Source organism: Podarcis erhardii (assembly GCF_964252035.2).
Source record: "Podarcis erhardii genome assembly, chromosome: 3".
NCBI classification, from domain to species: Eukaryota; Metazoa; Chordata; class Lepidosauria; order Squamata; family Lacertidae; genus Podarcis; species Podarcis erhardii.
Window position 1 is genome coordinate 21,149,145 of NC_138507.1, and position 16,083 is coordinate 21,165,227.

The following is a 16,083-nucleotide window of genomic DNA, read 5'->3' on the forward strand; positions in this document are numbered from 1 at the left end:
GCTTTCATATGGTATTTCCTTAACAGGATTTCTAGGCTTTTTGGGTGGCATTTGGAGTGAGTATGATTTGACAGCAAACCAGGGTCAGATAGAATTTTTTTTTAAACCCAGCTATTCCCTCCAGCTAGGTTTCCTTTTAGACTCTGGCCCAGAAGTCCTGCACTGGGTCTTTACACTGACCCTGCAAGCTCACTTCACCCAACCACAAGTCTAACCCTCTGCCAGAATAGCTCCAAGTTCTCTTTTTGATGTATTACTTTGGCCTCAGTTCACACACTGGGTTTTCCACAAATACACCAGTATGTCTTCTCACCCAGGATAAGGTGGTCATTCCTCGATCTACCTTTCCCCTCATGGGTGTATTTATCCCACCGCTGCTGCCAATTTTGTGGCATTCGTACAGAGCCCCTGGTCATTTCACAGACAATTGACCTGTACACAACTGCTTTATTCTTCCGCTGCCACCAACCAGGTTTCTTCTGGTGAAATATTGAGTCTCAGTCAGGTTGTAATGTCAACAACGAAGATTAACGTTTATTGAAGAACAAACAATTTTAAATAGGTTCAGAATGATTTCTCAAATGTGTGCCCTTAACTAGATGTGGCACTATCTCACACTGTCACACTCTTCTCCTTCAGTTCTATCCCTGTTTCCCACTTAACTGTCACAAGCGCTAAGTTCGACTTTTACTGGCTCTGGCTCCCCTATCTCCCAATGGTAAAACCCCTGGGTTGAGCCTCAAAACCAGGTAGGCTGCACCTCTGAGCCTTCTCATTGGTCAATCTACATTAACCATTTCCATCCCCCTGTACAAACATAACCACAAGGAATGGGCAAACGCCACATCAGGCCCTGGGAGGCAGGAAGGGGAGGGAGAAAGGGAGGGGAAGGTCTCTGGGAGGGGTGAGACCTTACTTCTTTTCCCAAAGCAGGATAAGGCTTTTTGCAATCTTGGAAGCCTAGAAAAGAAAGAGACAAATGGGACCCAGAGCACTCTCCTGATCTGCATCCCAAGAGGAATCTACTGTCTTCTTCATGGATTGTTCCTGAAACATTTGTAGACATTTTCAATTCTAACACAAAGTTGTCCACTTTTATGCCACTGGAGGGGAGACATTAGAGCAGTCTCCACAGATTGCAGCACAGAAATTTAGAAGATAAGGACGGTACATCCATGGCAATATTTCTCTTCAGAAGCACTTACTTGTCTACCAATGTCCGAATTAATGCTAGTGTGTCAAGTACTATTCCACCCACGTTACTTTTTTTCCTTCTTGGTTTATGTGGCCCCCACCAGAGGTGCCTCACTGGGTCCCTCGGTTGGCTTCTGGAGTCTGATACAGGCACTCTGCTGTAGAGTTACTAGACCCAGGGGCCGCCTCAGCCTCCCCTGACCAAACTGGTAGTGGAGCAGCTGTAAGTGATGGCCCAGCTGAAGGCAATGAGGTAATCCCCGCATCTGGAGCCAGGGCAGGCTCAGGCCCCTGACTCGGCCCAGCTGGTGTTTGTTGCAGGGGAACCTGTGCAGACTGGGACTCTTCAGGATCAGGCCCCAGACTTGGTTCAGAGGCAAAGGATCCGGTGCAGACTGAGACTCCTCTGGTTCCAATATCTATGAATTTCAATAAAGTATATGTATTAAAAAGGACATGTCTAGTAACTAATGAGCCGGCAGAGGGAGGTGTCACAATGAAAGGCATGTCACAATGACCTCTGCAACCTAGCAGCTCCTCTGACACTAGTAAGTTTGTTTATATAGCTTTTAATGCATGTTCAGCTTTTTAAAAAATATGTAAAATGTGCTTATTCCTTTATATTCAAGCTGCCATTATCTCTGCACCTACTGAGCATTAATGTCATTCTATATTGCTGTATGTGTCATTGGAAACAAAGAAATCGCCCCTTGCATATTATTCATTTTATTACCATCCTTCACTAGTGGGTCCCAGGGCAGGTTACAACCATCTGAAATTAAGCATTGAAACAGTTAAGACCAATTACAGTCACCAGAACAGTTTGAATCCTGAAAACACATATCTCAGGTGCCAGAGGTCAGGTAAAGAGGTGTGTCTTCAGCATATGTTAGAAACTATATAATGAAGGTGTCAGATGCACCTCTGGAAAGGGAATACCTCAACCAAGGAGCTGCCACAGGGAATGCTCTCTCCTGGGCCACACACACCAACGCTTCTAAGGGTGAGCAAGTGTGGCTAGGGGGAAGGAGGCTTTCATTCAGTGGTGTGCAGTGACATTTTTTGTAAGGGGACAGTTAGGGCTAGTTGCCTTGAGAAAACTATGCCACTAGATAGTACCCAGCAATTACAAGCTCCACCCGACTGTTGGCATACAGTGGAGCTGCTTTTACACTATTCAGTGTGTCCAATATTTGGCAGGTAAAAGTATTAGAACAGAGCGATCACACCTTCCCAGCACTCAATCACTTAAATATAACATACTAATAAAACAAATGCAGTTGATCTTACCTTCATTCATAAGTTAATGCAATTCTCCTGTCTCCTTTCTGCGCATTATAGAAGCTTCCCTGACTTTGCAGTTCAGTTAGAAGAGACTTTTCGATGGATATGAGAGAAAGTTGGGAAAGCCAGTCTTTGCGTGGTTCAAATGTAACTTTTTGCCTGTTTTAGACAGCGCTGTACAGTGGAAGCGGTCCCTGAAATTGTTGCTAACAGAAGCCGCACGCCCCAGCAAAAACCGTCCGGCTGAAACTTAAGAGCCAAAGGCTGCCCCCCCCCAAAAAAGGAGGGCTACCTGGAAAGTAATCCTATCCATGAAACAAGACAGCATCAACCATGGACAAGACCTGCCTGCACAATGTCCCTGAAGGCATAAGATTCGGACACAAGCGGAAAGAACAATGGCTCAATTACTCTCAAGAGTTATTTATTTTAAAAACCAAAATGGAAAAGCATTCAGCTGTGCTGCGTGCTTACTCAGCACGCCCACCCAGAAGGACCTGCCTCAGTGACACCTCGTGGCTCAGTGCAACCTCCAAACAAAAGAAAAAATACTCCAGGGAGTCCGTCTGCCAGCGCCACATGGCCCTGGTTTCAAAACACAATAAAATGAACAAATAAAGCCCCCCCCCCCCATAAGAATGCCAGCACATAATTAATTAAATTATTTCCCAAGTTTAAGTCCGCTTTATCCAAAGGTTCATCAAAGCCGCAGACCAAAACCCTGCTTTCAAGCCAACACACGGCAGACAGACACAGCAAACCTAAAACACACAGCAAACCGAAATGCCGAAGAACTCCGTTTCCCAGAATTCTCGGCCCTTGGTAACTAGGCAACCACTCACCCACACAAGGGAACTTGGCCTCCCAAGTTCCTCTGCAAATGAGGAAGCTGTTAAGTTGTGGGTTGACATAGCCGACGACACAGCGATTTCTCCAAGTAGCTCTTTATTTCGTAAGCTGGAATAGAACTGACTGCAAACAGCTCAGCCGGCCTGCTTTTATAGGCAGCCGGCTGTCAACCTTGTAGCAACAACAGCCCAGAGTTCCCGCCTAAAATAACTGACGCGGACCTGAGGGAAAACTATCTACAGACCTGAGTGAAAACTATATACAGTATCCCCCTGCTGGCCCAGGGTGAAACTTCACTACATAACACCCCTCCCCACCGAGATAAGGCGTTAGTTACAATCGTAATGGTTTCCTTATATACAGCACTACGCGTAATGGTTCAATTAGGCACAAAAGCATATTGGTTACATTTCCCATACTTAGACCAACAGTGATACATGTCCAACAACATAGTCTTTTAAATAAGTTGGGCGCTTGGGAACTCTGCCAGACCGCCGGGGACTGGTAGCCAAGTCCGGGGGGCCACACAGTTCTTGCTGAGGCTGTGGTGCGACCCTAGGTGGCGTTGGAACCAACTCCCCTGGATCCGCTGCTGTGGGTGGAGCCTCCGCAAGTGGAGTGGTCTGAGTCTGTGGTAAGTCTGGCAGACCCTCTGAAGCGGCTTGGTTCGGCTCCACGCTGGCAGTTTGCGAGGGAGGTGTAGGTGGGGCCTCGCCATCTGTACGTGTCTCTTCTGGAGCCGCAAGCGCAGTTGGGGGCACCTTGGTAGTGTCCAAGTCCCCAACCCTGCGCCTAAGCTGGTCTATGTGCCGTCGCCACAAGCATCCGTCTTCGAGTGCCACCTGGTATGAGCGAGGTCCAGTGACTCCCACTACTGTGGCTGGCACCCAAGGAATGTCCCCCACATAGTTCCGGGCAAAGACCTGGTTTCCTGGGACAAATGACCGTGGCGCGTTGGCACAGCCTGGGGGTTCAGCCACGGCAAAGTCTGGGTGTAGCCGGTCGAGCGGTGACCTGAGGCGGCGGCCCATAAGCAGTTCAGCAGGACTCCTCCCTGTGGCTGCATGAGGGGTGATGTGTTGCACGAACAAGTATTCGGCGACCCGCTCATGCCAGTCTCCCCGGTCCAGGCGCGCCAGTGCCTCTTTTGCCAAGCGCACCATTCTTTCCGCTTGCCCGTTGCTGGATGGATGAAAGGGTGCCGTTAGGGCATGGCGGATGCCCAGTCCCAAAAGATACCGCTCAAACGTGCCTGACGTGAACTGTGGTCCGTTGTCAGAGACAAGGACATCAGGACACCCATGCGTTGCAAACAGGCCTCGCAGCACCCGGATGACAGCTTCGGTAGTGGTGGAGGGCATCAGGGCGACCTCCAGCCATTTGGAATAGGCGTCCACCACTACCATAAAGGTCCGGCCGTGAAAGGGGCCAGCCAGATCGATGTGCACCCTCGACCAGGGTGTCTTTGGCGTCTCCCAGGTATGTCCCTTAGCTGCCGGTGGTGCAGGCCTCGACTCTTGGCACGCTTGACAGGCGGACACCCAGGCAGTGATGGCATCGTCCATATTAGGCCACCAGACGTAACACCGAGCCAACGCCTTCATTTTGACAATTCCCGGGTGGCCAACGTGCAGAGCCTCCAGGACGCGCTGACGGAGTCCCTGGGGAATCACGACGCGGTCTCCCCACAGCAGACAGCCGTGATGAGCTGAGAGTTCATGTTGTCTGGTTGCGAAGGGCTGGAACTCCGATGCAAAAGGCCCTTGTGGCCACCCCCTCCACACCCAGTTGAGCACCCGGCTGATGGTGCGATCCTGGGCAGACGCGGAGGCCACAGTGGCAGCTGATACAGGCGCTGCCGGAAGATCCTCAATCAGAAGGAGCGATGAAGCTGGAGCCGGGTCTTCCACAAATGCTGGAAGAGGGCAACGGCTGAGGGCGTCGGCATGGCCCATCGATTTCCCCGGGCGATGGATGAGCCGGTAGTGGTAGGCAGCCAGGAAAACAGTCCATCGCAGCATGCGTGGCGAGAGGACCGGTGGAGTTGGACGATCACCGGCGAGGAGGCCCAGGAGTGGCTTGTGGTCAGTGATGAGGTCAAAAGTCCTGCCATAGAGGTATTCATGGAACCTCTTCACTCCAGCCACAAGTGCCAATGCCTCCTTGTCGAGCTGGCTGTAATTCCGTTCCGTCAGAGATAGTGTCCTGGAAAAGTAGGCGAGCGGTGCTTCTCTTCCATCTGGAAAACGGTGACTAAGGACAGCACCGATGCCAAAAGGTGAGGCGTCGCAGGCAAGGACCAGCGGCCTGGATTCACTGTACTGTACCAGCACACTGTCTGATGAAAGGAGAGCCTTAACCGCGTTGAAGGCCGCCGTCTCCCGATGACCCCAGGCCCAAGGCGTCTTTGTACTAAGGAGTCGGTGAAGAGGCTCAGCCACTGTGGCTTTGTGGGGCAGGAACATGTTATAAAAGTTCAGCAGCCCCAGGAACGCCTGCAACTCCGTCTTGTTCTTTGGGGTGGGGGCCTGCTGGATAGCGCGGATCTTGGATGTGGTCGGGTGAAGGCCGGAGGCATCGATAAGATAGCCCAGGAACTCTACCTGTGGAACGGCGATCTGGCACTTCTCCCTCTTTACCTTGAGCCCGGCCTCTTGGAACCTGGTCAGCACGGCACGGAGGCGCTCGAACAGCTGCTGGTGTGAGTCTGCAGACACCAAGACGTCATCAAAATATGGTACCACGCCCGGAAGCCCTTGCAGGAGACGCTCCATAAGGCTTTGGAAGATGCCAGGAGCCACACTCACCCCGAACTGCAACCGGCGGCAACGGAATGCCCCCCGGTGGGTGACGATTGTCTGGGCTTCAGCAGTGGCATCATCGACTGGCAGTTGTTGATAGGCTTGGGCAAGGTCCAGCTTAGCGAAGACCTTACCCTCACCCAGGGAATGCAGCAGGTGTTGGACAACAGGAACCGGATAAGCGTGCTGCTGAAGTGCCTTGTTGATCGTGCACTTGTAGTCAGCGCAGATTCTCACCGACCCATCTGGCTTGACAGGCGTGACGACGGGGGTTTCCCACTTGGCGTGGTCAACCGGCTCCAAAACTCCTTGGGCGATCAGTTTGTCCAGTTGTTCGTCCACCTTAGCCTTGAGAGCAAAGGGAACCCGGCGTGGCTTTAGCTTGATGGGGGCGACTTGTGGATCAAGGCTAAAGGAGATGGGCGTACCTGTATATTGCCCCAAGGTGCCGTCAAAAACCTCGGCAAAGTCTTTGACCAGACCCTCAGTCTCTGCGTTAGAGATGCAGTTGATGCCGGTGACTTCCAGGCCGAGGGCATCAAACCAGTCTAGCCCTAGGAGGCTTGGCCGCTGACCTTCGACCACCACCAACCGGAGCAGGCCCGAAAAATCCTTGAAGGCAATCCGGAACCGGCCAACGCCTACCACGGGAATGTCGTTTCCCTGGTAGTCTCTCAGGTGTACGCGGTGAGAGTCGAGTTGCCTTTTGGACACTCTGGGTACCAGTCTTTTGATGGTGCTCCACGACACGATGGACAGGGCAGACCCGGTGTCGATCTCCATGTCACATGGAGCTCCTTCAATGAGCACCGTGACGTTCAGCTTGCGTCGCGTAGGCAAGTCGGTTTGGCCAATCGTGGTTCCAGACGGGCAGCGGCAGTTGGTGAGAGCGAAACAACTTTCCTTGGCAGACTGGAGTGAAGGCTTGGACTTGCGAGTCGATGAAGGGGGGGTGTCAGACGGAGCCGATCGGCAGACCTTAGCGATGTGGCCCCTTCTGGAACACTTCCTACAGATGGCGTCTCTGAATCGACACTTGGCACGGGAATGGTTGCCTCCGCAGCCGGCACATTCCGGTTGGCCCTTGGACTTCTGTTGGAACTTCCTGTGCTCCCGCTTTGTCTGGTGCACGTCATCGCCTTCACTGGAGGATGCCTCATCACTGCTGGCCTCTTCATGATGCACCGGAACTGGCTCCCTAGCAAGACGTGGGCTGCTGCACTTGCGGATCTCCTGGGCGGAGCGTCCAGCAGCTTCTGAGGCCACAGCCTCCTCAATGGCTTTCTGCAGCGTGAGGTCTGGCTTGGCGAGGAGACGCCATTGCAGATGGATGTCCCGGACCCCGCAGACGATTCGATCCATCAGGGCATCGTCTAAGTCTCGGAACTCACAGTGCATTGCAGCCTGTCGCAGGGCGGTGGTGTAGTTGTTGATTGACTCCCCCTCTGCCTGGTTCCGGTGGTAGAACGCATGGCGGGCAGCAATCTTGGACGGCTTTGGTGCGTAGTGGTTGCGGAGCTTCTCTTGGATCGTGTCCCATGGTGTTGCCTGGACTGCTTCGGGCGCAACCAATGCTCGGGCCGTCTCAAACACCTCAGGCCCACAGAGGCTGAGGAATAGGCCCCGCTTACGATCCTTTGATACTGCTGTCAGCTCGTTGGCTTGGAGGTAGCAGTCGAACCGAGCGAGGTAGGAATCCCATGATTCAGAGGCTGGCGCAAACGGCGGTAGAGGCACAAGTGAAGCCATGATTCCGATGCCGGCGTGAAGGGCGATGGATGGAACACCGTGCTCTAGCCAGAACAGTCAGCTCTGAATTGGTTCTGTCCAGTGATTTCGCTCAGTGATTTCGCTCTGTGATTCAGCTCAGTGATTCAGCTCAGTTCAGAGGCTGGCCGCATCTGGCTGTGCTCTGATGTCCATCCATCCCATCCTCGTCGCCAGTGTTAAGTTGTGGGTTGACATAGCAGACGACACAGCGATTTCTCCAAGTAGCTCTTTATTTCGTAAGCTGGAATAGAACTGACTGCAAACAGCTCAGCCGGCCTGCTTTTATAGGCAGCCGGCTGTCAACCTTGTAGCAACAACAGCCCAGAGTTCCCGCCTAAAATAACTGACGCGGACCTGAGGGAAAACTATCTACAGACCTGAGTGAAAACTATATACAGTATCCCCCTGCTGGCCCAGGGTGAAACTTCACTACATAACAGAAGCTGCAGCAGATTCAAATTGCAGGCACAACTGCAGAACCCTCCGCTCCTGTTCTTCTCTCCCCCCGCCCCCCCGCCGCCACCTAAACACCTGTTTAGAAGAAAGCCGTACTGCCCTCAGCAACCAGGCGTGTGGCTGAAAAGCTCCTGGCAGGCGCAATGGCGCACAAGTGCGAGCACCGTGACCACCACTTGTGTCAACATGCAGAGGGGCCAGGAGGCCAGCTGGCAAGCCCAGCTCGGACGTCTCCTTCCATCGGCCCGTGCTCCAACATAAATCAGCGACCCGAACTTCAAAAGCCAGGGCACACAATTAGCAGAGTACTGTGCACGCAGAATTAGGCGTGAGGCATAAGTAATGCTACAGCTACAGATTTATTAAACATAAATCAGAACAAAGAAACATGTCGTCTCTCTCTCATGTCGTCTCAGAGAGAACAGCAAAAGCTGTACACAAACGGAAGTTTCCAGCAAGCTGTGCTGGAATGTAAACAGACATGTGACATGCAATCTTATGCCTGTAATAATAATAATAATAATAATAATAATAATAATAATAATAATTTATTTGTACCCCGCCCATCTGGCTGGGTTCCCCCAGCCACTCTGGGCGGCTTCCATAGAAACAAAAAAATACACTAAAATATCACAGATTAAAAACTTCCCTGAACAGGGCTGCCTTAAGATGTCTTCTGAATGTCAGGTAGTTATTTATCGCTGTTCCTTAAGGTGGAACGGAATTTGCAACAACTTGATGCTAAAGCTTAGCGTTACGGTGAGGGGGATCCCAGGAGTGAAGCTGCAGACACGTGGAGGAGAACAGTCGAAAAAGGAGCCCAACGACGATCTAAGCTGGAAACCCAGCGAAGGAACAAGCAGGTGCAGGCAGCTTAAATGGGCAAGGGGTGGATCTGAGGGAAGCCCACCATCGGCTCTGCCCCCTGGCACAGCCCAAATGCCAGCCTGCGTCCCCTTTCACCAAAGCAGGGTGCAGGCTAGGATTCTGTTCCTGATAGGCAAGGGGGTGGCTTATGACCCCACCACCTATCAGGAAGGGCACTGACGTTCAAGTTTCCTAATCAGGGCCCCAGTAAAGCCTCCGCCATCCCACAATGCCGCCACACCAAGAAGATGAGCAGACTTCTCTACAGAGGGAAGCATTTCTTCAACAGTAGACATACTGAGAAGCTGGAAGTGGCTGCAGGTACACAAAATATGCATCCAAGGCTGCTGTGTTCTCCCCCCACGCCCTCCTCAACTCTTCTTAGCCACTTACACACACACACCCAAAAAATCGGCTGTTGTGCCCTCCTGGGCAGGTTTGGAAGAAAGGGGTCGCTGGGAGTTCAGTCCAACAGAAGTGACTGAAAGTTAAGGATCCCCACCCTCAATTCCCAGTTTTTGCTGGTAGGGATAGTTGAGGGCAGCAGGAGCCTGAAGGGAACATGGACTCCCCAGTGCTTGTGCTCTACAAGTTGCATGGGCGGGCCGAAATATTGGGAAATATTGGAACAAGAAGGAGACAAATTGAAATTGCAGAGTTTTGAGAAATTAAAAGATAAAGTGCGAGACTGGCTTCATTATTATCAAATAAGAGAGGCCTACAATCTGGATAAAAAAAATTGGCTTCCAGGTGGAAAAATCAAAATTGGAAACAGAACTGTTAGACCCCAAAACTAAGATACTTTCAAGAATGTATAACTTGCTGTTAAAATGGAATACTCAGGATGAAACGGTTAAATCAGCTATGATTAAATGGGCACAAGATATTGGTTATAATATCATGTTTGCTGACTGGGAACAGTTGTGGACCACCGGTATGAAATTCACGGCATGTAATGCCTTGAGAGAGAATATTATGAAAATGATCTACAGGTGGTACATGACACCAGTCAAGCTCGCAAAAATATATCATTTGCCCGAGAACAAATGTTGGAAATGTAAAGAGAACGAAGGTACATTCTTTCACCTTTGGTGGACGTGCCCAAAGATAAAGGCTTTCTGGGAGATGATTTATAATGAAATGAAAAAGGTATTTAAGTATACCTTCTTGAAGAAACCAGAGGCCTTTCTCCTGGGCATGGTCGGCCAGTTGGTGCCAAAGAAGGATAGAACTTTCTTTATGTATGCAACAACGGCAGCAAGAATACTTATTGCAAAGTATTGGAAGACACAAGATCTACCCACCCTGGAAGAGTGGCAGATGAAGGTGATGGACTATATGGAATTAGCGGAAATGACTGGCAGAATCCAAGACCTGGGAGAAGAGCTGGTGGAAGAAGATTGGAAGAAATTTAAAGACTACCTGCAGAAACACTGTAAAATTAATGAATGTTAAAATGATGTTGGATTGAAAATAAGTGGCATTAGCAACAAAGTTAAAAAGAGTACGCAAAAATGAATTGATAATGGGTGAAAACTTAGAGTTATAATATGTTAAGATATAGAGTTAAGATAAATGAAAGAGGGTAAGGATTTGCTGATTTGATTATATTAATGGGAATACAAAAAGGAGAGGTGTGAGGAGGTCAAAGAAACAAGCTAATGAGTTTAAAGTTATAAGAAATGGATTTGTTTTAACTTCTTTGTTTTTTTCTATTTTTCTTGTTTTCTGTATTTTGTATTTCTGTATGAGAGTTTTTTCTTTTTTTGTTTTACTATGTATTTTTGTATTTATGATTTTGTAAAACCTTAATAAATATTCTTTAAAAAAAAAAAAACAAGTTGCATGGGCGGCGCATGCTCAGTTCCTCTCCATACTTTCTAACTAAAGAGCAAACCATGTGTCTGTGCATTATAAAGTACACAGAGGGAGTCTGTTGAAGAACCTGCTTCCCTCCACGTCTGGGCATGTGGCGCCACTGCAAGGCTGTGCCACCAACACGGTTCCAGGAGGACACACCCTTGGATGCCTCCTGAAGAAAGCTTTTTTTTTTTTTTTAATAAATATTTATTAAGGTTTTTAAATATAAATGCACACATAATAAACAATCTTACTTCTTTTACAACAATTTCATCACTTCTTTGGACTCCCTCACGTCTCCCGCTCCCATTTACATCGTTAAAAATTTTTTCCAAACAAATTATCAACTTGTTTATAATCTCATGTCCACACATTCAAATATAATCTAGCACTTCTTCCAAAAATTTTTTATATTTTCTTTAGTCTCACTTATCATCAAATTTAAATCTAGTTTAGTGGTGGCCAGTTTTTTATAATCTAGCATCCTTAACATTCAACCAAATTACAATGTTTTTGTAGATACATCTTAAATTTCTCCCAGTCTTCCTCCATCTTCTCTTCTCCCAGGTCACGGATTCTGCCGGTCATCTCGGCCAGTTGCATATAGTCCATCAGCTGCATCTGCCACTCTTCCAGTGTGGGTAGATCTTGAGTTTTCCAGTTTTTTGCAATAAGAATCCTTGCTGCCGTTGTTGCATACATAAAAAATGTTCGATCCTTCTTTAACACCTTCTGGCCGACAATACCCAAAAGGAAGGCCTCTGGTTCCTTTGTGAAGGTATACTTAAATATCTTTTTCAGCTCATTATATATCATTTCCCAGAAGGCCTTCACCTTAGGGCATGTCCACCAGAGGTGAAAGAATGTTCCTTCATTTTCTCTGCATTTCCAACATTTATTATCAGACGAATGGTATATTTTGGCAAGTTTAACTGGGGTCATGTACCATCTATATATCATTTTCATTACATTTTCCTTCAGAGCATTACATGCGGTGAAGTTCAGCCCAGTGGTCCACAACCTTTCCCAGTCCTCAAACATAATGTTATGCCCAATGTCCTGTGCCCATTTTATCATAGCCGATTTAACCATTTCGTCTTGTGTATTCCATTTTAGCAGCAAGTTATACATTCTAGATAGTACCTTGGTCTTTGGTTCTAACAATTCTGTTTCTAACTTCGATTTCTCCACCTGGAACCCTAACTTTTTGTCATTTTTGAAAACTTCTTTAATCTGAGCATAATGTAACCAGTCTCGCACCTTATCCTTCATTTTCTCCAAACTCTGCAATTTCCAATTGTCTCCATCTTTTTCTAATATTTCCCAATATTTTGGCCATTTGGCCTCCATATTGGGTCTTTTTCGGGCCTTAGCCTCCAGAGGTGAAAGCCACCTTGGAGTTTTATTTTCCAATAAGTCTTTATATTTTGTCCAGACATTAAACACTGCTTTCCTGACAATATGGTTCTTAAAGGCCTTATTGATCTTAACTTTGTCATACCATAAGTATGCATGCCAACCAAAAGCATTGTTAAAACCTTCCAGGTCCAGTACGTCAGTGTCTTCGAGAAGTAGCCAATCTTTTAGCCAGCAGAAAGCTGCGGCTTCATAGTACAACTTTAAGTCTGGCAGGGCAAAGCCCCCTCTTTCTTTCGCATCTGTTAATATCTTAAACTTAATTCTGGGCTTTTTGCCCTGCCAGACAAATTTAGATATATCTTTCTGCCACTGCCTCCTGAAGAAAGCTGCCCATGCAAGGAGCCTCTGAGCAGCTTGGCAAAAGCGGACAAAAGAAGAAAGAGGCTCAGGAAGTAAGGTCCAAGGACGACTGAGAGAAGGAGAAAGAAGGGAGAGCGAGGAGGAAGGGTTTCTTCTGGAAATGGAGCGCAGAGGTGTGTGCCTAATTTATCAGGAACATGAGGGACTAGGCTAGGCTCTCTGGCCCACACACCGCACTCCACTGCTTTCATTCAGAAATTTGGGGCCTGTCATTTAGGGCTTCAGTACTAAAATGAACACCTCGAATTCAGCCCAGAAATGAACTGTGAACTTTAAAGCAGCAGCTATATATTATCTCTAAAGGAAACCCCAGCCAGTAATCTGTCTGATGCATTTTGGACTAGTTATCGTTTCCAAGTCACCTTCAAGGGCAGCCCTGCATGGAGTGCATTGCAATAATCCAGTCTGAAAGTTACCAGAGTAATCACAAAGTTACCACAGGTCACATGGGGGAATTGTGAATTATTATGCCATTAAGTTCCATAGACCCTGATAAAAAAAAGTTAAAGCACAAATATCTGAACGTGTATGTATGTATGTATGTATGTATGTATGTATCAATCATATATAAGCATGACTAGAGTAACCATCTTCCCTTTATGGAGGTGGGAGAAATTGACAATTGATGGCCTTGGGCAGATCGTGGTGAGGAAGAAAAAACGAAGGCTCCAGAGTCTAGGAGAATTGGCCAGGGAACAGGAAATTGAGAGAAAAGCATCCAGGATTCTCTCTACATTGACAGGGATTGTGGAAGTATGTGTGTGACAGGAGTGTGGCTCTGAAATGGTTTTTATTTTTATTTTTTTAAAAGCTGGCTATTTCATTTGAGCTCTGGTTGCCCTAATGAACCAGCCTCTACTGGGGACACCTGTCTATTTTTCTAGAAAACTATTGTCTAGTTGACACCCTTCCCTAATCCATATAAGACTGGTTAACATGGGCAGCAATCCTTATCCCACTTACCTGGGAATGAGCACCACTGAATTCAATAGGACTTACTTCTGAACAGACATGGCTGGAATCACGCTGTTAATCATAGTAGCTATATCCCAGACTCTGCAGAAATCTATCAGTTGCCAGTTTGTACCTGTCAATAAATTGGTTATGTTCTTTTATCATCCTTCTTACTAGCAAAATAAGCCAAATTAACAGCAAGACACACATTAATTAATGCAGGAGGGTGTATGTGCATTTGTCAAAATACCCAACCTGTTTCATAAATATTATTGTCTGTCTTTGTGTGCTGTGTTTCCTATGTACAGCTAGTTCTTTTTCACCCTCCCACTCTTAAAACCAAATCTTTGGTTTGTAATTATAGTTTCAGCATGTTGTTGGGTTATCTTTCTTTTCTTAACAAAACAAATTCCTTCCAGTAGCACCTTAAAGACCAACTAAGTCAGTTCTTGGTATGAGCTTTCGTGTGCATGCACACTTCTTCAGATACACTGAAACAGAAGTTTCCAGACCCTTCTATATAGTGAGAAGGTGGGGAGGGGTATTACTCAGAAGGGTGGTGGGAATGGGTGATTGGCAGATAGCTGTGATGAGCCTGTTGACGACTCTTAATGAGTCATTAAGAGTCGTCAACAGGCTCATCACAGCTATCTGCCAATCACCCATTCCCACCACCCTTCTGAGTAATACCCCTCCCCACCTTCTCACTATATAGAAGGGTCTGGAAACTTCTGTTTCAGTGTATCTGAAGAAATGTGCATGCACACGAAAGCTCATACCAAGAACTGACTTAGTTGGTTTTTAAGGTGCTACTGGAAGGAATTTGTTTTGTTTTGACTATGGCAGACCAACACGGCTACCTTTCTTTTCTTACTTACCCTTCTTATACATATATTTTACTTTGTATTATACTTAAATCATTTTAGCAGTAGGAAAAGGTCAAGTCAGGAGTTCAGATGCCATGTTTTCCCGCCATTTCAAAAATCCCACAAGCTGGGCCAAACCTGGCACTACTTTCAGTATAGCTAGTCGATTTGCAGAGAATACCTTTCTGTAGCTTTCTCTGTCTATAAAGCATGCTATTATTAGGTGCTGTTAGAGCTGGAAGTAGAAATCCCTGGCTCTTGTGAGCCCCTGAGCTTCAGATTGGTGATTCTCTCTAGGCATCAAAGAATTCACAAGTACCAGATCGATTCCACTTGCCCAGTTTCATCATTGGCTCTCTTCAATAGGAAAAGCTACAAAGTCTTCAGGCTGGGGCAGATTAACCTGAGCAGTCAACAGAAGGAAACGACTGGCTTTGGGGTTGCTCACTGATCTGATCTCTCCATGTTCACTCGTGGATCCCACCCCACAGCTGTCTACAACTCAACTTTAAGGGTAGAACAGAAATTCAATTCAGTTCAAATTTAAGCACAAATCTACCTAATTCACACTAGAGCAAAATACAACGCAAACATCCTTTGACATTCTTGCTTCTCTGAATTTTTACAGTCAGTACAGTTCTCCGGCCAAGTAATGTGTGTGAAAATGCATGTATTAGTCAAAGTACTGTACAAACAAGTGTTCCTTTAGCTGTTGCTTTAGTGGAAACTGCTTTGCAGAAATGTATATATGTTAGGCAGAATTGCAGACAAGCATTTATATATTAGGAGAAATCAGCCCTAAAATGCCAATGTATCTTCATAAGAATTTTTTAAAAAACAAAAAAACCTGATGTGGAAATGTGGAGAACTGAATTTAAGGTTGAAAAAAACAAAACACTGAGATAAATTGAAATTGACACGAGCTAGCTAGGGCTGGGGGGTGGGTTACAATCTCGCTCCTGCAGCCAGGGGGGCCTGGCTTAATAGACTACATTATAGTGTGAAAATAACTTTTACATGCACTGGGAAACAAACAAACAAAAAAGTGTGACTCTGTTGTGAGAATCACTTTATTGTGGTGGTCTGGAACCAAACCTCCAATATATCCGAGGTATGTTTGTATATGTAAATGAAATTTGTAAATGTTAGAGTAATTTTGGTAAACCTGTATGTGATAGTATGTATTGTGTTAAATATGTAGGTAAATATGTTAGATTAGAGTTAGGTTGGGAGTGGAAATGTGCCCCCACCTTAGGTGCAGAAACAATATTGTTAGGGGAGCACTTTGTTTTACAGTAGCATCGCTGATATTCTTGGCTACACACAACCATTGTAGCTGTGCTATTTCCTTCAGAATTCCCTACATCTTTCATCTGCTAATATCTTCTCAGGAAATATTGAAA

At 47.0% G+C, this 16,083-nt stretch overlaps 2 long non-coding RNA genes across 2 annotated transcripts in view; one reads left to right on the top strand and one right to left on the bottom strand.

Annotated features, from left to right (window-relative positions):
* The window catches only part of LOC309339495, a 57,098-nt gene that overhangs the window by 22,328 nt on the left and 18,687 nt on the right, over positions 1 to 16,083 (top strand). The window lies entirely within an intron of this gene.
* The window catches only part of LOC309339415, a 37,026-nt gene continuing 32,009 nt past the window's right edge, over positions 11,067 to 16,083 (bottom strand). The window contains exons 4-6 of the long non-coding RNA XR_014155320.1: positions 13,860 to 13,947; positions 12,814 to 13,349; positions 11,067 to 11,250 (exon numbers count right to left, since the gene is read on the bottom strand). This is a non-coding gene — a long non-coding RNA (uncharacterized lncRNA). The remainder of the gene's footprint in view (positions 11,251 to 12,813; positions 13,350 to 13,859; positions 13,948 to 16,083) is intronic.